This window comes from Anser anser (genome assembly GCF_964211835.1).
Source record: "Anser anser genome assembly, chromosome: 5".
NCBI lineage: Eukaryota > Metazoa > Chordata > Aves > Anseriformes > Anatidae > Anser > Anser anser.
The window spans coordinates 17,496,002-17,523,078 of record NC_139725.1 but is presented as its reverse complement, the minus strand read 5'-3'; the positions used below and the strand labels follow the sequence as shown (position 1 = coordinate 17,523,078).

Below are 27,077 nucleotides of genomic sequence, written 5' to 3'. Positions count from 1 at the left end.
TTCTTCTGGGAGCAAGTCTGGGACTATTTCTTGTTCCACTGCTGTAGTTTGAGGTTTTATATTTTTAGATTAGATACATTTTGTCAAACCACACTGGACCTGGAAAAGCTTACCACGTAGAGCCACAATATGAGGCTGCACAGGTCACGCAGGTGAAAGAGCTAAAATACTTTTATTGTGCAAAGTATACATTAGCTTTGGCATCCTTTCTGCCATGTGACAGCCAGTTGCTAAATGGCGTTTTTAACATCAGTACAATACTCTGGTCAGGTCTCAACCTCTTCACAAACACAAAAGAAATGCAAAAACAAACACACAACTGCTACAAACAGAAGCAACATGAGCTTTAGTCCGCATTAATGAAGGGTTTATTTTAAGCCTCTTGCTGTCACTAAGCCCCTATATTCAATTTTAACTGCATTATGTAGGTTTTTCCTTGTTATTTGTAGCACAGTAATGAATTCTAAGTGGAGATTTAGTCATTGACCATGGATCCTGGTTTGGCCTACAGACTGGTGTTACGAGCAACACCCTGTAGCATGACTTGCTTTTCGCAGTGGGAGAACTTTTCTCCCTGGATCATTTCACAACCATGTTGTTTCCTCCAGGTTAGCATTTTGTATACATTCTGCAAGTTTAACATGATCATATTTAAATATCTGACCAGCAGCATCCTCACTGAACCTGCAGGGAAGAGTGGCCTGAGTGAATCCACTCCTCTCCAAATTTGTTAGCAGTTACATGCATCACTTTCTTCTGACTTTTTAAAAATATTGTTCCTTGAGGTCATTTATGAAAACAGCTCTGCACGATCTACCTGAATTTCCAAACTTTGAACTTTGGCTCAATTTGTTTGCATTTTTAAAACTCTAATAGAGTTGGCATGAGGTTTCTGATGACTAAATTTTGCCTTTAATATTTTGTCCATCTTTTGTATCTGGCTCTAGAAGTGTAGTTGCACAGTAGGGAAAGGGTAGTTTAGAGACCATTTGAAAGCAGGAGCAAAGGAAAATGAAAGATAAGGTGACAGGGTTTTTTTACAAGCATATTGTCTTTTTATTATTTTACATATTTATGCAGGTCTTTCCACATATACTTATGCTGTGGAGCTGAGATTTTTTCCCCCTTTTCTTTAATGCCTGATTGACAAATATATATTGACTTACGTATTAATTGGGTTGCAGCAACACCTTTGAATAACAAGAAGTAAAGGTCCTGGCTCTGCCAGGTGGGAAGGAATTGATTTCTGCTCACAAACACAGTCACACGCTCTGTGCACGCCTGCGTGGATGACTTCGAATAACCTCTTTAGACAGACTGCAGTGCATGGATGAAGCCTCCTCCTGTGCAATATTTTTCCCATTAACTCACAACTTAGATTTTACATAGTGCTTTATGGCATATTATATAGAATACAAAATTAGTCCCTGTAGAGAAGTTGTGACCTAAAGTTCACTTCTCTTGGAACCTTGTACCATAAACCACGAGACCAACAGATCACATTTAATCATGCTGTTTTTTCTTAGAAAGGTAATCGCACTTTTCACCAATGGTTATGTAACTGCAGACCTAGAAATGCAAAAGCAAGCGAAAGCCTGACTTTTGCGTTACCTTTGGTAGTGCCACAGAGCTAGGGAGGAAAGGAACCAGGATAACACCTAGGTGTTTTACAGGAAGAGAGACAAATTTCTGCTGGTGATTGCAGGAAGGAGAGGGATGTGCAGCACCAAGCCCCGTGCCTGGTGGCTGCCACAATGGCAAGCCACAGGATGCTTGGCAGGTGGGACCGCAGGCGGCCATGCCTTCTTCAGGCACCTCTTACCCAGTCACATGAGGAACTCACTTTAACACCTCACAGAGACTGTCTGTGTGCATGCACTATAGAAAGTTAACTAATTTTGTAATAGCGCGGCATGACAAAGCCTGACAGAAGGAGATTAATTTCTGGTTCCCAAGAGCTAGGGGAAGGCAGCTATCCAGACCTCACAGAGAAAGGCATCCTGAGAGCTTCTACGGCCCGGGGCAAGGAAGATCCCCAGCACTTTAACAGGGCAAAACTTTAGTGCTGGGAGATGCCCTCATTGCAGAACTACCTGAAAGGCCCAAACGGGCTTATTGTGTCTGTACGTGTTGACCAGTCTACAAACTGGAGTAAGTGAGCAAAGACTCGTGCTCTTCTCCTTGCAAGATTAGCTGTTGGTTTTAGGAAGAGAGAATTTGCAATATAGTTCACATTTTAGCAGACAAAGAAAAAGCCTTCATAGTTCTTCCAATTTGCCAGGTCTTCTGATTCACACCAGCTGAATATCTGGCTACAAACTTTTTTTTTTAACAAGTCTTTAAATTTGGCGCTGACGTATTTATTTATGTGAAACTCCAACTCTATCCATTTACTCTCTCTGCCTTCCTGGTTCTGAATCTCAGGCCTAACCAACCTAAAAAAGTAAATCCTACTATGACACAGTAAAGATTCAAATTTACTTTAAGTTTCCTTGATAGAACCTTAAAAGGAATATTAATTCTTTTTGGAAGAGTGGCTGCTGGTTTGTTTCTTGTATTGAACAAAAGAGGTGCGCTTCCATCTACAGCAATCATAGTCTATCCATCATCCAGAATCTACAACAAAATGTGTATTTTAAAACACACAGTATAATAACAGCTATAAATATGATCATTTATTTATGTAATGATGCACATGTGGAATATCTTTTCAACTGCCAAATTTCTGATAGGGCTTTACAGTGGTGTAACAACCTGGGAACACTGCCTTGCATGCTTCATTACCCTAGAATTATGTACTGAGGCTGAGACGGAGAGTAATAGAATTAAAGATGAATCATATTATTATTATGGCAAAGGATATAATAATGATGTGTTTTGTGCAAAAATTATCTACTTACATGCTCAGAAACTCAGAGACAAGTAAAATCATGATCTTCCATTTGCTTCTACCTGGGGTGTGCCAGGTAGCACAAAGAAAAAGCCTATGAAATGACTGGGGATTAACATAGCTCTCAAGGGCACTGAGCAAAGATTATCAAACCAGTTAGATTAGGCAAAGATCAGAAATGTGCTCCTAGCGCACTGGCTAGGGTCAAAAGCGAGTAGAAGTGTTTTTTTTTTATATATATAATTCAGAGTAGTTCACAGAAAAGCAGAGTAAATTCTGACTGAGATAGTAAGAATTACTTTTGTCGTGACGAGAGGAAACCAAATGCAAGCTCTAAGTTCTCCTAAGAATTTATTTCTCAAGTGATGGCTCTTGAAAGACTTTCTCCTGTGGTAAGGTCTCAGAGATTTGTCAGTAAAAGCAACTGCACCAGTGATTTTGGACCACATCACTGGCACAGAACAAGTTTCTAGTGGGCATGTAAACCCCAACAGCTGAACTGGAGCATCACAGCTCTACAATTAAATTTTGACTAAATCTGAATTCAATTATTTAGTATTCATTTAGACACTGCTAGGGATATACATATCGAATCTTTTTTTGCTTATTTCTTTCCTCACCAAATCTCTATTTTACCCATTTAGTAATAAAAGTGTGATATGTGTCAATGAGCAGAAAAGTAAAAAAAAAATGAGGAAAACTCTCCATGCCTCTCCAGGAACGACTATTGCTCTTGGTATCTACTTCAAAAACTCCCTATAGCTTTGATGGCATCAAGCAAGTACTGATCATATACATTAGAAGTGTTATTACTGCTGTGTTGCTTTAACTTTCAAACAGAAATTCCCTCTCATCCTAAAGCTTCATCTTTCTTTTCTGTATGCTGTAGAAGGCACACAACCAACCACTTGCTTCTCAAAATATAAAAAAAAAAAAAACATTTTGTTTGTAAAAGAAATTATAAGAAGTTAAAATTGCTAGGTTTGCTATACACATTTAACTAGAAAAATCAAGTTGCAAAAAGAAATAAATAAATAAAAGCTCCTCTCTGACTTCCAGTGGTTAAAGTCTGAGATAGCTGACCTTTCACATTTTCAGCATTTTCCTCTAAACCCTGCAAAGGACACAAATAGGTTCAAGTTTGACTAGACTTCAGATAAACTTAATAAAAAGAAGCCAATTCACTAAAAAACGCATTCTCTTCCATGGGATTTTTGTCAATGAGCCAGCACATAACATTGAGTCCAGCACTAATTCTGTTCTAAAACATTTCTCAGTGCTTCCTGTGTGGGAAATCTCTCTTCCAGAAAGCATTGTGGAGACAGTCAGAAACTGTTTGCACAAAGAACAACTACTAAGAAGACTACACGAAAACAGTCGAATGTCTATGCAGAAAATGTCAGAGCTTGGATTAGTGTACGGAAATTCAAAGTCCCCGTTTGCTCCTACGTACCCTAACAGATGTTAATGCTGCTTTGACTGTAAATAATGGTGGTTCTCTGCTCTTTCCAAAATCTCTCTTAAAGGATATTTTAAACAACTATAAACTAATTTGCTACTGCAATCTCTGAGTTCCAGAAACCTCTATTCAAGTATGGAGGTCTGTTAGAATAGGATTATATTTGTTCACCAGTGCAATGTATTTATTTATTTCACAAGCAGAAAAAAGTTAAACAAAAGACACTTCAAGCTTTTTCCCTCACCATATGGCATATTCTAGCTTAAAACACATCCTGTTCAAGAAACTTCTAGTCATTCTTTTCTGTTACTCATTTTGTAATTATTTTTCCAGAGTCCCTGCTTTTCTTTAATGCCAATACACTTTTATTATAGCCAGATATTCAGATTGCTTTAATCATAGCTATTGCTCTGGTAAAATTACTTTGGCCAAAGTCTGCTCATGTTCTTTACTGAGAACGGTCTCAACAAAACGTAGTTGGGCTGAGCCCCGAAAAAGCAAAGAAACTTAGTTTTGAAGACACACTAACTTCCTGTAGTATGTTAAAGAGATTATAGAAATGAAGTGTAGCATAATAGAATCTCTCGTGACAAATTATTTTAGCTCCTGAAGCTCAGCATGAGCTGTATTATCCTTTTTGACAGCTGTTGCTTGGAGCAGTATTTATGATCGCACACAGCAAGCTTTGATGAGTGCATGCCATCTGCTGGAACCAAGAAGGCTTTCGACTGAGTAAACCCTGAAATGCAGCAATAATTTTCACCCAGTGCAAAGCATCTTATTTGTTGTCTCATGTGCCTTCATAATTAAATTAGGGTTTGGAGCCTTCTTCTCATACTGTACCTGTGAAACTCACGAAAACAGCAGCAAATGCACTGCAACTACAGGTTGGGGAAAGGCGACGAAAGTTTCCTATTCACATCGAAGAAGCTGTATGAAATGGAATGGACAGCTGAACTGGTTGTTCAGGTGATCTGATTATATTGTTCCCTCCTCATCAGCACGTCTGCCAGGAAACTGCAGGTTGCACCCAGAAAAACAACTGTATTTAAGATGGGAGCTCATGAATACAAAATAGCTTTCACAAAGAAGCGTGCATTTAGGATTATGGACCTGAACATGGATCACTGGGCTGTGCTCTCTTATATATTATACATGTGACGCCCTCAGGGCACGTGGCTCTCTGCCAAAGGATCCAGGCCAGGGGCAGTATGCAAGATTGGACTGCCTCTGTCTCCCTGGGGTCTTAGTACACTCATTTTACAGATGCAAAAGAATTGACAGAATTTCAGTTCTGGCAAGAATAGGAATTTTCTTGGCATTCGCTAAGTCGCTATCCTAACAAGACATTTTCTGGAGCATTTTATTTTTGCTGTTTATTTGCTGTTGTCTATTGGACTGTAGTATAGCACTGTGGGTAGCCTCGGCTGAACTTCAGCTGAGCCTAGCAGCACCTTCCCAGGGAGATGCCCCTCTTTGGGATGGAGCAGGACAGCCACTACAGGTGTGCTGAAGGCGAATCTTTGTGTATAAAAGTTCTGAGGCTCAACAGCACAATGCATTACTCTGAGCTGCAGCAGGCAGCTTTCTGCAGGATACAAATACTGTCACTGCATGGGGACAGAATAGCTTCTGTGAAAACCAGGATGGATTTCCTGATCTTGGCCAGCTTCCATGACCAAACTTGAATTTTTTCCAAGTTCTTAGGAGAAATATAGAAAGGTTGATTTACCAATTATTCTGCAGTCCTCACCCTAGTGGCTTTTAATACGAAGGCTGAAGCAGGTCAAATTAGAGGGCCCAGAGATTCAGATCCCTGACAGTGATGAGCTCTGCATACCCAGGATGTGAAAGCAAGACAAGCGTGCAGCACAGCATTTCCAAAGTATTGTTCTGGTATTGATCAGTCTGCGGGTGTGGATTTCAAGTGTTATCTCCACATAAGCTATAAGACTCCTTCAGTACAAAGTTAGAAAAGGAAAGTCCAAGCACACACCACGAGCATTTTTCCCCTTTCTTCCTTGTGAGACTTGTAAACCAGATTGCTTAAGAAGAGACCAAGCCTGAGATGGGACTGGGAACCTCTGCAGAACATGCTGCACACGTGGAAAGCTTGAACAGAGTTTTAGCTTGAATTATGCTCAGGCTACGCCTCAAATCATAAATTACAGAATGATCTTAACCCCCACCACATTTACTACGGCTATATGTTTTCCATAGCAAATTCCAAAGCATATTATGTAAACATCATCTCCAATGAAATGGTGACGTATTGCAGAGCGTTGTAGTCCAAGGAATAAAAAGCCAAATCTAAACCCTAAGGCTTTTATTCAGTTTTACTGAGGTTTCAGCTAAAGCCACTTGAACATTTACCTAAAGCTGGAGCTGTGGAAAATCATTCACTTTTAGAGGAAATTATTGCCAAGAAATGAAAACTGCCCACATCACTAACCATCAAAACAATGGATATCCTTAAGCGGGTTTGAAAAGGGCTAGTAAAACCGTGTGAAGCATTAAATCCCTCAGTGTAATGACTGGCCTGCTCCTGGGCCAATGTCAGAAGAATTGTGCAGAACTGGAGGCTCACTCACAGGACATGCCACAACCAACCACAATCTTCTGGTCTTTTGCTTTAGCGAATAGTGATCTCCTGGGACACAACTATGTGTTAACTCAGCAGCTCTTACACAAGTCCTCAAAGTGAAGTATGTGTTTATCTGGGAGACTGAACTGGGCCCTAACCAGTGAACCACAGGAAAATATAACCCTAGAATTTACTAGGCTATTTTTTCTGACAAAAGGTTTACAACAGAATTGCAAACTGAAAGCAACCACTGTCTAAATTATGATTGTGGGAAACAGATTTTTTACTGTACTCATGCTATCTTTTTTTTTTCTTTTTTTTTATGACTAAATATTAGGCTTCTAGATATTTAGGGACTTTGAATTCAATAGTACTTTAAAAGATCCTGATGATTTTTTCCATTATATGCAGACTACCTAGACAGTTCTGACTTTTAGGACTACATAGGCTTTAGCTTACATTGCTTTTATTTATTGCATTTTCGTTTTGTTGCCTGAACACTTTCACAGCCCTTCAGCCAATAACTCATTGCTACAGCAGTGCTGTTTGTGGAGCTCCAACTTGGCACACAGCTTCTGAACCCGGGCACTCCAACCCAAGCTTGGGCTGCCAGGACAGCACAGCACAAGTGTCCTCGGTGACAGCCAGCAGACACTTCCATCATTTACATTTACAGTTCTTTCCCCATCAACAAAGATTATTCTGTCAAAAGCTATGAAGTAGGGAAATAGCCATGGTAGACACATAGAAAACACGATGTACTAGGTTTTGCTGTGGTTGTGCCCGATTCTAGGGCAAGATAATGCTCAGGGTAGGCTGAGTTTGTAAATATCTTCAGATCAACGACTTCATATATTGCAGTTATGATGCTGAGTTTTATGGCACCCTACAGCACTTCAAAGAAATGAAGAAATCTGTATTAAAAATCCATATAGCACATAACTTAGCTCTGTGTCACCATAAACAGCACAGCATGTGCTAGTTTAATTGCTTATCATCAGCTAAGCATTTAGTGTACAGACTGAAGTGGGGAATATGACGCTTTTCTGCTTAACAAACCTAACCGAGGAATCATTCTCGTCAAATGCTCCTTAAACCTCTCCTGCCCTTCCCATGTGTCCTGCAGTACCAATGAGTCAGTTTAATCTCCGGTACTTTTCTGCCTGATTAATTAACACGTGAAACCAATCAAAGAGCAAAAGTCTATACCAGTGAAATTCTTTAAAAGCAATAGAAATGAAAAAAATGTGCTCATGCATTTGTGTGTCTTCCCTCAGGCATCATGAAGTCCCTGACTTGCATTTACCATGTATTTTGCTCACTTCTTCCCACTCTTCCTGCCTAGTTCATCTCACACACTAACCTTGCTACTTTCTGATTACTTAAAACTATAGCTTTTCATCGCTGTATTTATCATAACACAGTTCAACAAGTCAATCTTTTCTGGTGCTGTCATTCTTAAAATACTGAACTCGGGTCCTTCTGCTCTTAATGCTCCCTTATGCTGTCAGCACACTCTAAATGTCACCACATCTCCCTGCCAGAGGACAGAAGGTCATTACCCAAGCAATTGTCTCCTGCAGTCACATGCCTTTCAGTCACTGTACTGTGCATATGACACCGGTCACGGTGTGTTTCAAAATACACAAGTGTCCCTGAGGAAATTTACAAGAGCTCTCTGGCCAACACCAAGCATGATGAGCAAGCTCCTTCAGCTGGTGGAAAGCAGCAGCTTCGTCAAAATCACAGTTTGCCTCAGCAGAATTACCAAAAACACCCTCAGCATTTCCTCTGACCAATTTCTCTCCCTCTCCTCGCCTTCTCCTGTCTCCAGTCCTCTCCCCATGCCCCACTCCTCGCTGCCCCGCCACTTGCCAGCAGCACAGCTCTGCCGCGCCACGCTGTACACACAAGCTGCTTTCCCAGCTCTTAGGTGAAAGTCACTTTCTAGGAGTGCATGAGACTGACAAGTGGGAAATTTCATGCCAGAATCAATGCATCAATCCTCTTACAGTAATTATTGCATTTATCATATTTCTTGACGGATTCACTTGACCTTTTAAGGGGCAAAAGTACAGTTCATTCAAATTGATTGCCCTGAGCTCTCTTTGTCAGCTGCACTAAGTACAAAGCTACAAATGGTCACACTGTCTTCTGGTCTCCTGGCATGGAATGAAGTGTTATTTCTGACATTCTCCAGCAAGGTTTTGCCTGGTAATCATAGCATCATCTACAAAGAGAAAAATCTCTTCTGCCTCTTGCTATGCAGCAGAAATCTGCTGGAGATGAATGGCCATATCTTTGGTGCATTTCTTTTAAAGTGAGTATCTTACACACTAGTGTATTATGTCAGCAATAAAACTGGGCTAAACTGAAATTAGGTTACTAAGGATGGCAGGGAGCTTGAGTTTTGGATCAGACAAACATAAATTTGGGAATTCTCAGGACTTCTATTTTTTTGAGTTCTGGGCTTTAATTCTCAGGTGATAATTAAATCATTTTACAACACAATTCCCTTTATTTCAAGCTTGGATTTATTCCAATTCTGCCTCCTTCTTCCTTATTCTGTTTGAAACTCTCCAGCAACTGAAAATCAGAATATCTAAAGAAAAAAGGTATTTTCAGCTGAGCAGGAGGAAATGACTCTTGCTCGTAAACCGAACAGCACAAAGGTTGTGTTTCAGAGGCAAGAAGACTGATTCCAAATGGTCAGTGATGTGTCCACTTCTAGAGGTAGGAAACATGGTTTCTTGTGAAGATATGCCCTTCACAACCTCCTCAACACCCCCTTTTGCTGCCAGGCAGTGGTGTGTGTGCTGACCCAGACCTGCAGAGCACCGCGTGCTTGCTGGTGTCGTTCGAGTACGAGCTGCCTAGCAGCAGCTAGCTTTGGTTTCTCAAACCAGGTGGTGCAGGAGGATTGCAACTAAGGAGGACGAAATTAATGGCCTCTGCATTTTTGCCCCTGGCTGTTGGTTTTAGTAATTTGACCACTTTTATGGCAAAGACTAACACAATAGATTTTTATACATCTTAACATTTTCCATGTGTTTCAATACTGCCTTGTTTGCAAATTTATTAGTAGCACAAATAATGACTCACAGGTGCTTTGCAGGTGATTATTTATAACAGGAAGCATAGGTGTTAGACAAGGAAATACAATCGCTCTTCACTCATGCTTAAAAATAAACAGAAAATGTGAACAGCAAGGGTGAACACACATATGTCAGTCAAAACAAGTGGGAAAATATATGACCATAGGTTAAAGTTACAAAACAGGTCCTTACATTTGTGTATGAAATACCATCTTTCAATGGCAATATAGGGACTTTGTATTTTAAATATATAGCTTTGTCTAATAAAGTGTTTCTCAGCTACTCCTTCTTTTGGATATTCATCTCTAGAAGCATGGAGCATGACTATCTGCTATACAAGAATAGCATAGTGCTAAGGATGGAAAAGTCAAAGGCCACAGGATGGCTGCCAACAACCCACCCCATTAACCACGATCACTGCCATACCTCGGCCTCCTCCTCACCACTGACGTAGCCCCGGTGCTTCCCCAGGCTCTCCCACATCTCCCTCTGGGTGCAGACTGAGGGCTACTTGGGTTTCTCCAGGGTGTGAAGTGATATATTGGGGGCCCATATAAGCCCTGCACCAGATGAGGACCGACCATGCTTCATTCTGCCAGGAGACTGCTCGGAGGTTTCCTTAAGGCAACGTGGCCTCCTGTTTTTGGTCTGGCCATGCTACACACATTCAAATATATGCAACCGCTTGTGAATAAGTTCTAAGCCAAAATCTACTCAGAGAAGTATAAAAAATATTCCTGAATTAGTCTCCATGATTAACCCCTCTGTCTCTGTAAGCAAACACTTGCATCTTGCTCGCCACCATGTTGCACCAAAAGTTCACTAGTGAATAAATTTGGACTCACTGGCTCATATTCCAGTGAGACACTACAACACTGTGCAGCCCAAACCTGGTTTTGAACTTCTCTGGAAAAACAAAGCTCTAGCCCTGCTCCAAGAAGGACCTTCCCACTCGGTCATTCTTCTTTGTGTTTGAGTACTTTTCTCATTTCCAGGTTCCAGAAGATAGACTTGATAGCAACAGGAATCTCTTGGCAATCCTTGAGGGAGCTGCTTCAGACTAGGCAGGTTCAGCAAACATCCCCCAGTTTCCTTCTACCTAAACCCCAGAACAGTCTGAGCTCCTGCATTCCCTGTTAGCTCGTGCATCCCAAAGCCAGGCAGAATGCAGGTAGGAATTTTTCTGCCCTTGCTGATTTTGGCCTTATCTGTACCAAGCAGAACTTGGAGCCCGAGTTACATCACCTCCTGCAAGTCTCTGCATAAGATAATAACTCTAACGGCTCATGCCAGAGCCTGTTACATGGTTTCCTGTATTGTCTATACAAAGAAGAAAAAACATAATTCTAACTGCTCTTCCTCCTCTTACACATCACTTGGGTTGAAAACAATCTGGCTTGTTACCGCACTTGCAGGAAGTGTGGTACAGATTGTCTGGGATGATGAAATGCACACCTGCACTAGCAGCCAATCTACTTTTAAACTCATTAAAAGGGAAGTTGGTCTGCTTTGTTAACACGGTATTTTTCTAGTGCAGATACATGCTAAGCCCAGGCTTGTTTTTACATTCAGTCAGGGTTTATCTGCATCTGGCCTAGAAGAAGGGGAAGGTTGGGAGAATTCAACAGAATGTTACCATAGTTTTAAAGGGTGAAACAACATGGTTGATATCCATCACTCACCCATTAGGCACATGTGAAATATTCTGAAGACCTTATAGCCCTTAGGGCTGCTGAGACACATGTATCTCACTTGTCTGTTGCTAAAATTGCTCTCAAAGTGGACACAGTCTGCTCAGCCCATCTTCTGCTAGCTAACGCTGTGCCATCATTACTGGAAACCATGCATTATATTAGTGGATCCTTCCCTCATCCTTCCCTCTGGTTATTCCTGACAGGATACAAACTGATAAAGGACAAGTTTACAACTTAAAGACATAGACCAATTACTCTTCACCAGGAGTAAGGATGGAAAAATGTTCTCAGAGTACTCCAAAACCACCCCACAGAGGGTCTCTTACACCTTTCCCAGAACCACTCCTTCTGTGGGCTGACATCCAACAGGGATTTATGCAGGTACAGCAAAAAATAGGCTTCCTAAAATTAGAGGGGTTGTAGGCTACAAAATTTTCCTTCTACTCTTTTCTCAGAACTATGAGCAAAGGGAATATTTTACCATTCACTGTTCCAGGATTACTGAAGTCTGCATGAAGCCATGCTCGGGCTTCTTCTCTAGGAGTACAGCTGAGGCCTACACAGGATTTTCTCAGGCCTTGGAGGAAATAATCTTTCTATGACTTCTTTGCCCCTGCCCTCCTCTCTGTTCTCAGATCCTGTTGGCAGTTCTGGCTTTCACACAACAAAAGCACTTAAGCAGTTTAAGGAACTTCAGTGCAGGATGTGCATGCATACAAGTACAGTGCCACTTTCTCTGCTTTCAGCAGAGGATGGAGTAAAAGTGAAAACACGCCTAATTTAGCACACGATACATACAGGCAAGATTTTGCTGTATTCTAGTGTCCCCCATATGTAAGCCAGCAACATTCTGGAAGGAAATCCTGACAGACACAGTAGGATCATTCATAACCTTGCCAATTTCTGTTGCCATTTATATTAGAGTGAGGTGGGTGCAAACCATTCCTGGGTTCACAATTCTCCACAACTGTACCCTAATGACGCCATTTTGTTTCCACCGTGCATTCCCTGAGTATGTCAAGCAGCCCCTGTGTACTCTAAGAACATCCCATCGCACTAGATCTGATGCATTAGAGCATTACCTAAAGACTACAAACCCTCCTCCGAAGCAGTCAGTGGTTATCCTTGATGCCAACAGGTTCTGCCTTGAGGAGGAATGACAAGCAAAGCCACAGACAGGCAGGTCACAGCTTTCAGTACCATCTCTATCTATCCATGTCACAACTCTTTGTGGCCCAAGAAAGCACACGCACAGACAGGCAAACGTGGTACATTCCCCAAAGACTTCTGGATATAGGTCTCCAAAACAGAGTTTCAGTGTTCACATGCATTCTTCTCCAAGAAAAGGCTTGGGATTTTTGCACAGAGAGATGGGAAAGTTTGTATGCCATGCAGGTTTTTTTCTGTTTTGTGGTGGAAGTTGTTTCTTGTTTTGTTTTATTTTTTGTTTGCTTTTACACCGATTACCATTAAAATCTTTGCAAAAGTTTGGGCAAGAAGTAGAGCCCAGAATCTGCTTCTGATACCTGCTGTATCAAGACCTGTTAAATGCCAGAAGAACCAGAATATTATTATAGAAAGACCTTATCAAAGTGTAAAAGTTTTAACAGTAATTCTTACACTTGACTGTTGAGGTCTTGCACCTCCTATCTTCCTGACAAAAAAAATTTTGCAATGCTGTTTCTCTTTCTCTCTCTATTTCCCTGTCCTAGATCACTTTTGTTATGATGCAGGAGTCCAGATTTCAGTATTGGATGGCTTTGCCAACAGCCACTGCAGTCAGCAAGACCTGGTCTGCTTGACTCAGGTGCTGTTGTTCTGAGCAAAGTGGGCTTGGACAGACCACAAAGAACTTACATCCTGAAGGCTACCTGGACTTCTTCCCAGGTGTGCATTTATGCAATACAGGGTCCATTACAAACCAAAAGAGTTTAGCCAAATTCCAGTATTTTGTGGAATCAGACTGTGCTCTGAATGCAATTTTAAGTACTCTAGCCTCAGAAAATCTCCTTAGTATTAAGCACCATTGAAACTGTCTTTGGTCACTTCCTAAATCCTTTCTTTCCTTCCTGTTATGGGTGATATAGCTACATGTAATCTTGTGATGAGCCAGAATGCTCTTCAGTGAAAACCCAAAGGATTCTTGAATGGTAACAAAGATGGAGGATTTCATATGCAATAGGAACCATCCATCCTAGCTGGTGAGAAAAAAAGAAAAAGAAAAAAGAAAAAAGAAAAAGAAAAAAGAAAAAAGAAAAAAGAAAAAAGAAAAAAGAAAAAAGAAAAAAGAAAAAAGAAAAAAGAAAAAAGAAAAAAGAAAAAAGAAAAAAGAAAAAAGAAAAAAGAAAAAAGAAAAAAGAAAAAAGAAAAAAGAAAAAAGAAAAAAGAAAAAAGAAAAAAGAAAAAAGAAAAAAGAAAAAAGAAAGAAAGATGACTACAGAGAGACCCTTTTGGTTAGTGCGTTATTGGCCATAGTACACTAATATTGTGAGCAACTGTACCAGTGAACTGAGCTTATCAACAGTATAAATGAGAAAAAACAACTGTGAGATAGAAGAGGCTGATGTTTGCATAGGAAAATTTTATGTCCAGCACATGCTTGTCTTCAACATTAACCCAACACATTTCTATGTTTTCCACACCTATGTGCACTGTGGACTGAGCATGTTCTCTAGGTAGTTTCCAGAGACAAGCAGCAAGTCTTGTTACAAGCTGTTTTCACTGGCGTGTACATCATTTGACGAGGAAAGGCGTTGGAAACCAAAGTTCTTCATCTAAGCACAAGGTAACCAAAGAGCCACCGCAGATCGTGCTTAACACAGTGCTTCAAGTATCTTTTAGACTAAAAGCCTATTCTTTAGAACATATATCACCCATAGAAATTAGGCCATTATCATCCATTCTTCTACGTATTGACTATCTCACTAACACTTTCTGTTAGCCCTCTCTGCTGGTACTATATTAGGATCACTGCCCTGAAGATGGAAAATTACAACAGCAAAGTGAACACAATAACTGCCTTGTGCATAACCTCACCGTCTCTACAGTCCATTACAATATCCCTTATAACATCTGCTGTCATTTTCTCTCTCCTTATTTGCAGTTCCGTATTGAACAGAACGGAGAGCTATTGTCATTACAACCATGTGAGGTGGACACTGTTGAATTAATAGGGGAACTCCCTCACCTCATTCATGTGCTTGTCAAAGATCACATTTCAACTCCCTTTGCCCTTACTTTGGAATATAAAAGGTGATCCTCCGTGCCCGCCAGTCAGCAGGTTTCTTGCTTAGAAAAGAACACATTTACTCACAGGCTTTCTACAAAGTCACTGGACTGACATGTCACAGTCTAGACCCACTTACTTCTACCAGAAATAATAACTCTTCAGACTAATATTCCATCCAGTAATCTCACAGATTGTTAATGAGCATCACGTAAAAGAAAGCTCACATTCAGACTGAATCCCAATGCTTTTCCTCTTTATTAATTAGCTTTCCTGAGTTAAACAAGGTCAGTACATCTCCTTTTTGTCTCTCACTTGCCTGCCCCTTTAATCTCCTTAGGTTTTGTTTCTTTTCTCAGCCACCACCTCTCACACACTGACAGAGGCATACAGTTTATATGAATTCTTAAGGCTTCGGTCCCCTGTGGAATCACCTTGATTTTTTTTTTTCTCCTTGCTGTCACTTCTGTAGCAGAAGAGATTACTTCTTTCTGTTGATTGCATAGATATGTATGGGAAGGTAAGACCTGGCTCTATGAATGACCAAAATAGTGTAAATATATATGTATACATAGTGTAAATATATAATGTATAATGACCAAAATAAGTGTATAAAGCTTAGCAATAATGTCTTTCCCAGAGGGTAAAAGAATTTATTACATGGGACTTGACCATGTCTCCCAGTTTGCCTGTTTATTCCTATTTATTTCTGATTCAGGGCCTAGTCAAAATTCAGGGTTTGAGAAGAATCCAGGAAAAGAAAGTTCAGAACAAATCCCCAGACAAAGTATTCCAGTTTAGATATGCTGAAATGAAGGTCTCTAGCTACCTCAGGTCCATATAATTTTATCTGGGAAACGGACATTAACATGATTCACTCTTCCTATCACGAGACATAATCTGACCTTTAGCCCAGCCTGTTTAGAAGGGGAAACCATCTGGGTACCCACATTACAACTGTGGCAAGACAACAGCATTCCACGTTGTGACAGTTTGATAGTTCAGCCACGGTAGTTCTGATCTGAGGTTACACTGCAGTGATTCGATTTCCATAGGAGGAAAAGAAAGCACGCCTCAAGATCTCTGTCTGCAAATTCCTTCCTCACACAAACTCTCCAGGCAGTTCAAACATCTGCTATAAAACCACATTCACAAAATTACCCCCCTTTTCTGAAACATTCTTCACCCCTGGGCCATGTCTCTGTGACAATACAAATTAATCCTAGAATTCTGGAAAACCTATGTTTTAGTGCAGTTGTGACTTACAACATTTCTGATGCAATGTTATGCTTTTCTTTTTGAGTCATAACCACATCACTTGTCCGACACAAATGGAGCAATATACATGTGCCTTTCATGTGTTCTCTGCATATAATATGTAAGCAAGAAAAATCCCAGGAAATCTACCAAATGCAAACATGCAAAAACAAAACAAACGTTATCACAACTTGCCAAGAGGCATGCTCGTCTCCTTCGTAACACCGCTCCTCAGCAGATAGCCTCAGTGAGAAGTTTAATTAGCAGTAGATTTATAATTTCTACTCTTGGGATCCCTGACTAGGGGTCATGTGAATTACGATGAAGGTCAAAATGTGGATCTCCCTATTATAGAAAGGAAAAATAAAAAAAAAGAAAAAAGAAAAAACTTGCAGCTATTGATTCTGCACATTCTTACTAAAATACATAGATATGATAGAAAATGAAATCTAGGAAAGCCTTTTGCCTCAAAAGTGAAATCAATAAGCAATTAAAAATAATATAAACAATTAGACTAAGTAGAAAACAGAGATCAATCTTTCTATTCACTGTTTGATTTGTCTCTCTCCTCCCATCCAGCAGCCCAACCCACAGGATGTGGTTTTGTTGTGCCTTTTTCTTTTTTTTTTTTTTAATATGAAATGCTTCTATTGTTTCCCTTTAATGTACAAGAGGTAAAAACTTCCAAAGAGGAGCCTTTACAATAAAAACATTCACATTTCATATGTTTTTTTCTCTACGTAGTATGAATAGTTTTGTGAAAACAGATCATAGCACAGAGCTGAAAGGGGAATTTGGCCAGAACATCATCTGCCCCTGCATCTCTCACTTATCCATTGCCTGGGGCATTAGCACATGTTGCACAGTCATACAATGACTCCAGCTCAGTGAGATAAAGTGTCTTACAGATATGCCATGGGAAGAGAATTCATAACCTGACGTTTCTTGCCTGCTGCCATTTCACCTAATGAATAAGCAGCCTTTTCACATCACCGTGATGCCCCTGCACGAGGTGCCATCGGGGCAGGACAGCTCACTCCTAAGACCCTTTGCTAGAAAAGAATTTACGGTGACATCCTGATACATCAAAAAGAAGAGATGTTTAGGGCACTGCAGTGGTGAGAAAGGCCTTTCAGAAGAACTGCACCTGCATTACACTAGAGAGGTGCAAAGTTTGTTTTCCTGTTGTGTTTCCATTCACCTAGGAGCAGGCATAATGGGGCTTTTAAAATTTTCTTATATTCTTACTAGGGCTTGATCCTGAAACCATGACTGACACCCTGTCAGACTACTCACGTTAGTACTTTCAGTGTACAGAGTAGTATTTAAAGCAGGAAAAGTGGTGTGTCCATCTAGCAAGGGCTGCAGTACTAATACAGGTCTGAAGGAAGAACCTTTAGAAGAAGGGCTGTCCAGAGAGTCTCGCTGTGCACACACATGTATTTCATTCTTCCTGCTTCCTGATGGTGATTTTCAGCCTTAATCTCCCTACAGCCTGAATGAACCATTTTATCCTACTGCAACCACTCATAAAAATGGGGGGAAGGGAAGTTGGTTTTCTGAACAGCTGCACTTGCCGTATATATGCCAAGAAACCTGCAACCAGACAGTAGTATGAAATGTGGGATAAAGACTCAAAATGAAAGTTTACTGAAGAAGTAAGAAAGTAAGAAAGCTAATAGCATGAACAACATGAATGAATGCCACCTTTGTTCTCTTTTAAATGCACATGAACGTGAAATCCTAACTCCAGTTTCACAACATAATATTCTGATGTAAATGTCGTACACAAGGAAAACAGAAAGATGGAAATGTTAATGCAATCTATTAACTTTTAAAGGTCTGGAGTTCCTGAAGAAGGACACTTTCTCCCACTTGACTTTAATTTACAAGGAAATAAACTCCCACAGAGTAAACTTTACCACGGGAACATTCAAGCTTCAGGTCTTTGAGGGGCACAAAGCTTGTGCTATTGTGCAATTAGAAGAGTGAACAAAATGTCATTTATGATTGAATGGCTTTGGTTTAGATCATGTTCTAATACAGCCTCGGGAGGTGTGTCTGTGACTGGCACTCAGGATAAGGGCTGGCAGACAGCAAATAACATGCCCTCACTGTGGTCATTCCCTCTGCTTTGTTGCTCTGTTTTTTGTAGATTTCCCTTTTGATTGGTTACCGATGGAGAAATAGGCACAACCTTGATTCACACTTCAAAACAAGCAAAGAGAAAAACAAACACGGGGAAAAATCAACTACTGTTTCCAAAGAATTTGCTAGGGTCTGTGAAACCTCTGAGCTGATGCAAACTATTGCAAGTCTGAGTCTGCCCTAATCCAGACCTGGTGAGCTCTAAGGTTGTCATACTGCAGTCTTCCATGGGCTTGTTCAGAAGACGAAGTGAGGACGAGGTGAACAGTTTGTACCAGGATGCTTTTGCTCCCTGATCTGCTTTATACACTCCTGCCCATGCTTGTAATGCAGTTTCAGCTCAGGTATCAAAGGAGCAAGGCAATACCTTGGGGGACCTTCCATCAAAGGACACCGAACCACCACAGATGGAGCTCAGCAGTGGTAGGCTCAAGGGCTGAAGCGTTCGGGCCATGTGATACGTGCAGCTTCTTAGTGCAAGGTCAAGTACGCAAGAGTTGGGGTCATGATCTCAGGGGCTTGTCTGAGATGATAATGCCAAAGGCTTTAGAGAAAGAGCTTGTCTGGTTACTCGGCCTGACCCAGTTGGTATCATTTAAAATACTACTACAACAGACTCAAATTATGCCATTCTGGGCTAGCATTATGGTCCTGCCATATAAGGCACATCATGTTGCTGCATGACCCAGTCAGAGGCTGGTTCATCTTCTGAGTCAGCTGCATAATAATTATGTTATATGATGTTATATTTTAAAAAATAAAATACAAGTCACACAGGGTGAGCTCCTCGCAAGCAGTAGTCTCTGCAGAGGAAGCAGAAAGGGACTTGAACAACGGTTGCTATTATTCCGTGCCAACTATCAGAGATGACGAGGTGCAGGAGGGAGCACACCGTGCATCCTACACGTGTGAGCAAAGCAGCGCTGTTCCCCCCCCCAGCACAGCTCACCAGAGCAGCAAAACCACCTAGAGCCGCAGGGCTGCAGCAGGAATGATTTGCTGAAGGTAAAACAAGTCGAGACAGAGCCCTGATCTCCTCTCTTCTTCCAAGACCCTGCTTTTGAACTTGAGCTAAACCATGCCAAAGTTAATGGAGGATTCCTATTTCTTTTAGTGATTTTCGGAGGAAGTCCTCAGACCTCAGAGCCACCTGATAGGAAGATGTGGGCTACTTGCTGTGTGAAATCTTGAGCTGCCTGCCAGGAAAGGGATTTACCTGAGTAGGAAGAAGGAGCACTCCCATTCCTGATTCTGTAGATAAAAATCTCATTCACACCTTGCTGGTTTTATGCACATTCACTCCTCAGTTGTTCAAGCAGAACAATGCAGCTGGCAATAGATTTCATTTTTTATATTGCTGGGGAAAAAAATAACGTGCAAGCACATCTGGAGTGCATGCACCCTCCCTCTGGACATAGAAGTATGACAGAGATGGCAGCAAAACTGCTCAGAGGCTTGGCAGTGCCCCACCAAACATCTCGTGTTGTCACACTCGTTTGTCACACTTGGCAGTTGGATCCTCTCTCAGTAAGATGCAGAGGAAGGCAACTGTAGTATCCCGGCATATGTAATGAAAAACACAAAGCTGAGGGCACACAATACAGAGAAGCCTCCACCTCACTTCTCGGACTCATCTTAAATACTGTGCAACCATTGAAGTCAAAGCACATCTGTGCCTTAGCACTCCCTTACACACAACCAAGAATAAGTGGAAAAAAATCCAATTTCTTCATCTCCTCCGCATGTTATGGGCTTCATTATGTTTTTGCCTAGTATGAAGCTGTTCCCCACAACCTCAAAGATATTTAAAGCCAGCTGCTGCTAATCCATTCCTTCCCTCCATGTGACACCTCCTCCAAAGAGTCCCACTATACCCCCTAGTTTGTTTTTTTCTAGCTCAGTTATGAAACTTTCAAGTAATTAAAAAAATCATTCTGTATTGATATACTGCACACTGGAGCTTCAAACGTTTACTTCTGCAATTACGGTCTGCAGTGCCATCAAAGAGCACTCCCTTCTCCAAACTTGTGTTACTGGAGCATGGAAATAATTGGCTACAAAAGTGCCTTTTGAGGATACTGAGCATAGATGTGCAATATCTTGGGGGGAAAAAAAAAAAAAAGGTTCCTTACAATACTGTCAAACAAATATCTAATTACTTCTTTAAGCAAAACACCCTCTGACTTTTTGGGAGTGTATCACTTAGCTCCAAATGAAAGAGCAGACTTATTTTTAATGCACACAATATTGGTGTGCACTGAAGTAAACCCACAAGGACAATCAGTCCTCTTGTTTCAGGGAACACTCTCGCGAATGGAACAAGAGGAGGTGCCCACATGACTCCCTGCCAGGCTGCACACACTGAAAGGATCTTGGATCCACACAGGCAGCGTGCAGCAACCAACATTCAAAATAGTTGGTCAACATTTGCCTTTGGAAATGTTTTTCATCACAGCTTTTTGCTCATATGTTCTTTCTGTCTAGATTTCCCAGTCTAAGTTTGACAAATAAAAAATGATGTCTGCATTTGTTTATTTCTTTTTCATTAAAAAAAAATAAAAGTTAATGTGAATCTGAAAAATCATATTATTAAAAACATATATACTTGTCAGTTGGAAAGAGACATAAAAATAATAAGTCCAAGAAAAAGCTATGTTTTATGTCCTACACTGACATATATTAAAGGCAGAACTAAAATTGTTATTGGAAAACACAGATGAATTGCATTCATGATCAGATCCTTTTTCCTTTAAGGTTATTGGAAGAAAAAGTGTCAACCAAGCAGAAATAAGCTGTGTGGCAAACTTGGTAGACAGACCAAGAAACATGTGTGGGAACTTTATCACAGTTTGGCAACCTTTTCAAAGGCCTAACTGAGGGCAATTCATAGCAGGAATCCATAGGAGACAAGACAGCTGCTGAAAGACAAAGATATACACTCCAGTTCTTTTTTCAATCTGTTTTTCTTCTGCTGCGAATTCGAATCAGGATATGAATTAGAATAACAATTATTAGGACAGCTCGGCACTTCTAAGGGAATATTTACTGTGAAATAAGCCACCTCAGTTTTATTGACTGAAGCGGAGATAAGCTAGTTAATGATGAATTAGCCCACTGCATATTCAGAGTTATAGCTCCTTTATGCTTGTCCTTGACTCTGTTGTTTCACTGTTACGTTGGTGACCTGCTGGACCTCCCTGCACCTCAGCTTACCCTCCAGTAAAGCAAATGTAAGGCTGCTCACAGCTGTGCTGTTAGGCTGCAGAAGTGTGTTTGCAGGCCACTACGGAAACACGGAGGTTTTATTGCCCTTTTACTACAGCTTTGATGAAGCTTTCTCACCTGAAGGGCACTGGGGAAACGAGGAGAGGAGACAGGCAGAGCGTGCTCCCCGGGGAATGAGGGAGGCCCTGATGCAGTAACTCAATCGGGCCTATCCAGCACTGAAACAAACTCATGGCTAAGTCCGAAGGCTTCTGTCACTTTGTACCCACAGACAGGCTCCTGAGCATGGAAGTCATACACAGCTGCTTCAGAACAGAAACCTAGAAGGAAGCCTCAGGGCTCGGCGGCCTACTCGTGATCTTGGGCTGGCGGCAGTAGACCAGGCACCTGTTTCGGCAGCCCTCACACAGAACAGAGCTACCTGCACACTGTTTTCCAGTGAAGGCAAACACTGTCCACTGCCATATTTGAGGTCACTGCAGAGCAACCCTTCATGATTCTAGCTGTATAATAAACCCCAGCATGTTTTTTCAAGCTCCCCTACCTCCCACCAGTCTCCTATGGAGCAGATCAGCCTGTAGTGCATCTTCCCCATTTCAAGCACAGATGTGGTCTCTGCAAACTTCTATCTAAATCCTTTCATGCCTCCCACCTTTTGCCTTGAGAGGGAGAACAGACTGTAAAGACTTGTATGAAAAATACTACAACATCATTACATACTGTTGAGAATTTCTGAAGGACAATTTTTCCCTGTTTTATGGCCTTCTGCCTCAACCTACGCCCCCGGATTTGACTTCTACGTAGCATTTATTTTACAAAGTAAATACTAGGACTCGCATTTGTTGCTTATCCTACAGATCATCACCATGGGAAGGTCAGCTGGGTAAACTACTGTGTGCGTGTGCAGGTGCCATTACTTCGCAGAGTTGCCTTTGTACACATAACTTACTCTAAGTGCTTTCTCCCAAAGCAAAGTCTTAGACTTAATAAAGAAAAGCTAGTGCAAACCTTAATGTATTTCTTCTTAACTGCACTTAGTAATGAGCCATCCTGCATTTGCTGTTTCAAGATGCTAGATTCCAGTTACCACAATAAAACCCAGAAAACATAGGAACTGTTGTTACCACAATAAAAACCAGAAAATGTAGGAACTGTTACAGTGGTAATAATACAAAGGCATTTTCCACAGAACAGGCACCTAACCATCACCTATACGCTAACATTTTAGAACACAGTCCTTATAAAAAGTACATAAATGACCTGACCCTCAGGTTTACCACACTAGTCTTAGAGAAGTCTGACCTTGCTGCATCTGATTCTTAAGCTGACATTGTGCAGTTCTTGCTCTGGGACTTGCTCTGGGACTTGCTCTGGGCATTGTAGCAAGGCATCTCAAATGAAAATCAAGGCAAAGTCCCGGAGCACTCTTAGTCCAGACTCACCACAAGCTTTATTCCTGGATTTTTATTTTGTTATACCACTCAGCTTAAGAGAGCTAAAACAGCATAAAACTGAACTGACCAACAATGCAGCATTTTGCTGTCTGCTCAATTAGTTGACTTAGCTGCCGGTGGAAAATCTTCTAAACATTTTCCTCTCACACTTCACCCCTGACTTAATAAACCATGGTGTTTTTATTGTCAGGTTCTTGGACAAATTTCATCAAAAAGCAGGGTGCATTAATCCAATGTACTAAACTCCTATTTTCTTATAATTACACTTCCCAAATGGTGCCTTTACAGAGAGAAAACAGAGGAAGCTAAGGAAGCCTAGTAAGTTAAACCCCACTTGTGGCTAAGCAGAATAATGAAAATGAAACACATTATTAGAAAAACATATTATTAAAAATGCCACCTAAATTTGCAACAAGCTCGTATCAAACTACACACTGTCACTCTTATTCACAATGAGGATCACCAGGTTTCACTTCAAGACTCTTTCCAAAATGCACCCGGTATTATATATGGAAAAGCAAATAAAATACAATTTTCTAGAAAGGAAACAAATATTGAAAAATAAGATAGACATCACTGGCCTAATGATACCAGTCCCTCACATGTGCACGTGTGCACACGCAGAATGTTTCGTGACCCACTGACCACTGTGATTGCTTTCGCCTTGCAAAGTTCTTCACTCTCCCTTTTACTACATCCGACGGGAAAGCCCAGCCTGCCATTCTGAGAGCATATGCTGAGGACAGACAACCACCATGTTTGGCCCCAGGTGCTGGACACATAAACGCCACAATACAGAAAAATGAGGTTAGTCCCCAAAGACGTCTTCTTGACATTTTTCAGTTAAAAAAAAAAAAAATACACTTCCATTTTATGATCTAGGAGTTAAAATAGGCTCCCTGAACAGGTAAAAAGGTAGAGCTTTCACAAAACAAGGGTTCTTTTTGCAAGGTATATATGTAAGAGATGCACTGAATCTTCCCTGCTCACAAAATGGAAACAGGTTTTGCTGAATACAACAAACCATCATTAAAATACCACATTATAAAAGCAAGTGGCTGATAGCTTTATTTTGGTCAGAACAAAAGAAGAACCTTATTCTGTGGTTGCACAGTGGGAACCTGGCACAGGACTGGATCTGTTGTAAGCTTTAATATACTAAATGCAATTCTTCTCATAAAACGTTAGCTATTTAAATTAAGATATAAGAACAAGCAGTAATCAGAAAGGTCTTCCCTTATGAAACAGGCTGCTCTGTAAGAACTGGTGTGGTTTTTTTTTTTCTTGTTTTTTTTTTTTTATCTGTGGCTGAAATGGATAGAAGGAAAAAATCTTAAGGTTTAGCAAGGAGGCTAAGGCTAAGGCTCTAAAAAAACTTTTCTAATGATGCAGACAGTGACACTCGAGCATGCAGCAGAGGCTGGGGGATGCCCTTCACTGAGCCTGTTGTTTAACCAAAGACCTGTCAGAAGTGAGACCCAAACCACTGACCCATCTCAGACGAAGGATGGAAAACCTCCCAGGCCCCTTGCAGCATTACTTCCTTTGAGACTCTAAAGGCTGTCTTACAGCAGTGTTTTGGTGTTCACTAACATGGAATGAGCATTAACACAAACAAACAGCAAAGAGCTTTGGCTGCTTGATTGCCTTTAATCTCTTCCTAATTATCAGCCTGCCTCAGACAGTGCATGTTCTTTACAGTTTGTGCGGGGCTGGGGCGTCACACTGCTCTCCTTGAACCACATCTGACAAGCTACATCTCCAGCAGTGATGTCAGGGCTGACTGGGATGTAAAGCTCCCTGTCACTTCCCAGATATCAAGGAATTTTTATGTCAGTGGTGTTCATTAGTGGGAAGGTTCCCGCTGACATGTCTAAGTGCACATTTGATTAATAACATGATGCTCTTTAATCATTAAAAATAACCTAGAATTCCTGTTTCCTGCAGCAACCCCAAGGACCATCACACCCCATTTAGGGCAGAGGTATAGAAATTCGTATTTTACACATCCCAGAACAGGGCTGGTATTTATGCTTTCTCGCACCGTGACTCCATGTTGTCTTAAGCCCTGGTGTCTATTTGTAGTCCTTGTACCTATTCATGGATAAAAGCATGGTGGTTTATTTTTAGCAAACTTTTTTTTCCAAAGAGTTTTATTTTAAAGCCTGACTAACCTTTGCTGCACCATGGACTAGGCTGATCTCTTGATAAATCTTAGCTTAGATTGGTGGTGAGCTGCAAGAAGACACCGACTGCGTTTTCAATTAATCCTCTTTTACTTCCTACCTTAGGAGAGGGTAAGGGAGGCACATAAAAAGCCAGACAGCATGCAATGCTTCCCCAGGACTCTAGTGCAGCCTGGAAATCTGGGGGAGCCACAAGCATTTAGTTGTCCCTTGTTTCTTCCCACAGTATTTTTAGCGGCTCTGCAACACGCGGATTTATCTGCTCTGCCTGCAATTATTCACTGCATCTCAGAGACAGGAAAAACATACATCACGTTTGCTTACTCAGATTTTCTTACTTTTTCTCTCCAACTAGGCTGTTGGGGAAAAAAAATAGTGCTGAGAGAAAAATATATGTCAGTTTATGGAATGGTGCAGTTTTAGAGGCCTCTTCTCGGTTTTTGGCTTTCCAGCTCCCAAAAATGAGTGTCCCATCCCTTGTATACGGTAATACAGTTATTGCAGGTGCTGTGGAGGAGCTGGCATAAAGTTAAGGGCTTCCTGGCCGTTGTGCAATGAAAAGGTGGGATTTCTCCAGTGTTAGGGAGGTCCCAAAGGCCTAAATCCCTCCTCCAAAGACCACCACAGCGGCTACATGGCTATGGGGAAAGCCATTTCACACTCAGAAGAGTTGTGAGGACAAATAGCAGACTCGCTGTGTGCTGAAGTGCCAGCCAAGACATTGGATTACCCCTGGCTGGGCAGCAAACACATTTTCCTAATCTGTGCTGGAGCAATGGACACTTGGAAAATGTGGGAGCTCCGATAGGCATCTCCCAACGTCACCAAGACTCAGGCCCAGACCACAGTCTGATTTTCTTCAGCAAGAAAGAAAATCTTGGCTTTGGCTCCCTGACGTGCTCTGCTCTGCAGACAGTATGAACATAACTCTTATTCTTCCAAGTAACCTTGCAGGGACTGCTTATGAGCAAGCATTGCAACATCGGCCTTGAACTCTTCTGCCCGTAGCTTTGATAATGCTCCTTTCCTTTCCATTTTGGGGAGGGAAGGAAGGCATACAAGCACAAGAAACCACAAGAAACCTGTTTTTTGGTGAAATGACACCTAGATGTACTATTCATTTGCGATGTTTATTGAATTCCTGGGCAGTGGAATGCCTTGTAAATGCAAGCAAATGACTCTAGAAATATTTGAATAAATCTTATAAATGAGGCTCCAGCTGTAACATTTTGCCCTTTTTCGGGCATGAATCTGAGACCTTATATCCCCTGGCCAACAGCCCTGAGACCTCTGCAGGAGAAATCAGCCGAGAGGGGGCAGGGCCCAGCACCACTGACCACAGAGATGACCAGGCTGCCTGCAGGACGGAGGAAAAGATGCAGATGTCAGGCAAGGGTGGAAAACAGCAAAAAGCAGCATTGCTTCTGCTACAATCAGAACTCCTGGGGTTTGTGGTAATTCTCTATTTTTATCTCAGTCAAGAAGTGATGACTGTGTCCAAATCAGTACACTGAGCACATCAGAGACCTGGGCCTTTCCCATTCAACAGCACACAGTTGCATTAGCCAGCCTCCAGGAGGTCTATTACATCCCACCCTTGGGGGATGAATGGTAATCAACAGAGCAAGCAAAAAAATACGTATTATTCCCTAGCCACGAGGATTTTCCTCAAGGTTTACTGCTTTTTATTTTTTATTTTTCCTTTTTTTTTTCTTTTGTTTCCCATCTGATTTGTAATGCTTCCGTTTTCAGTCACAAGGAAGAGGGAGTTGCCTTGAATATTCCTGATTCATGATTCTACCCAAGGTTACTGAATAGCTAAACTATCTGCCAAGCATAATCCCCCTGCTAACATTATA

At 41.2% G+C, this 27,077-nt stretch overlaps 1 protein-coding gene and 1 long non-coding RNA gene across 3 annotated transcripts in view; one reads left to right on the top strand and one right to left on the bottom strand.

Annotated features, from left to right (window-relative positions):
• Positions 1–27,077, bottom strand: part of SLC1A2 (solute carrier family 1 member 2) — a 94,406-nt gene that overhangs the window by 43,492 nt on the left and 23,837 nt on the right. The window lies entirely within an intron of this gene.
• LOC310900422 overlaps positions 1–27,077 on the top strand; it is a 33,803-nt gene extending 6,726 nt beyond the window's left edge. The window contains exon 2 of the long non-coding RNA XR_014585121.1: positions 1–27,077. This exon is cut by the window's left edge and continues 6,034 nt beyond it. This is a non-coding gene — a long non-coding RNA (uncharacterized lncRNA).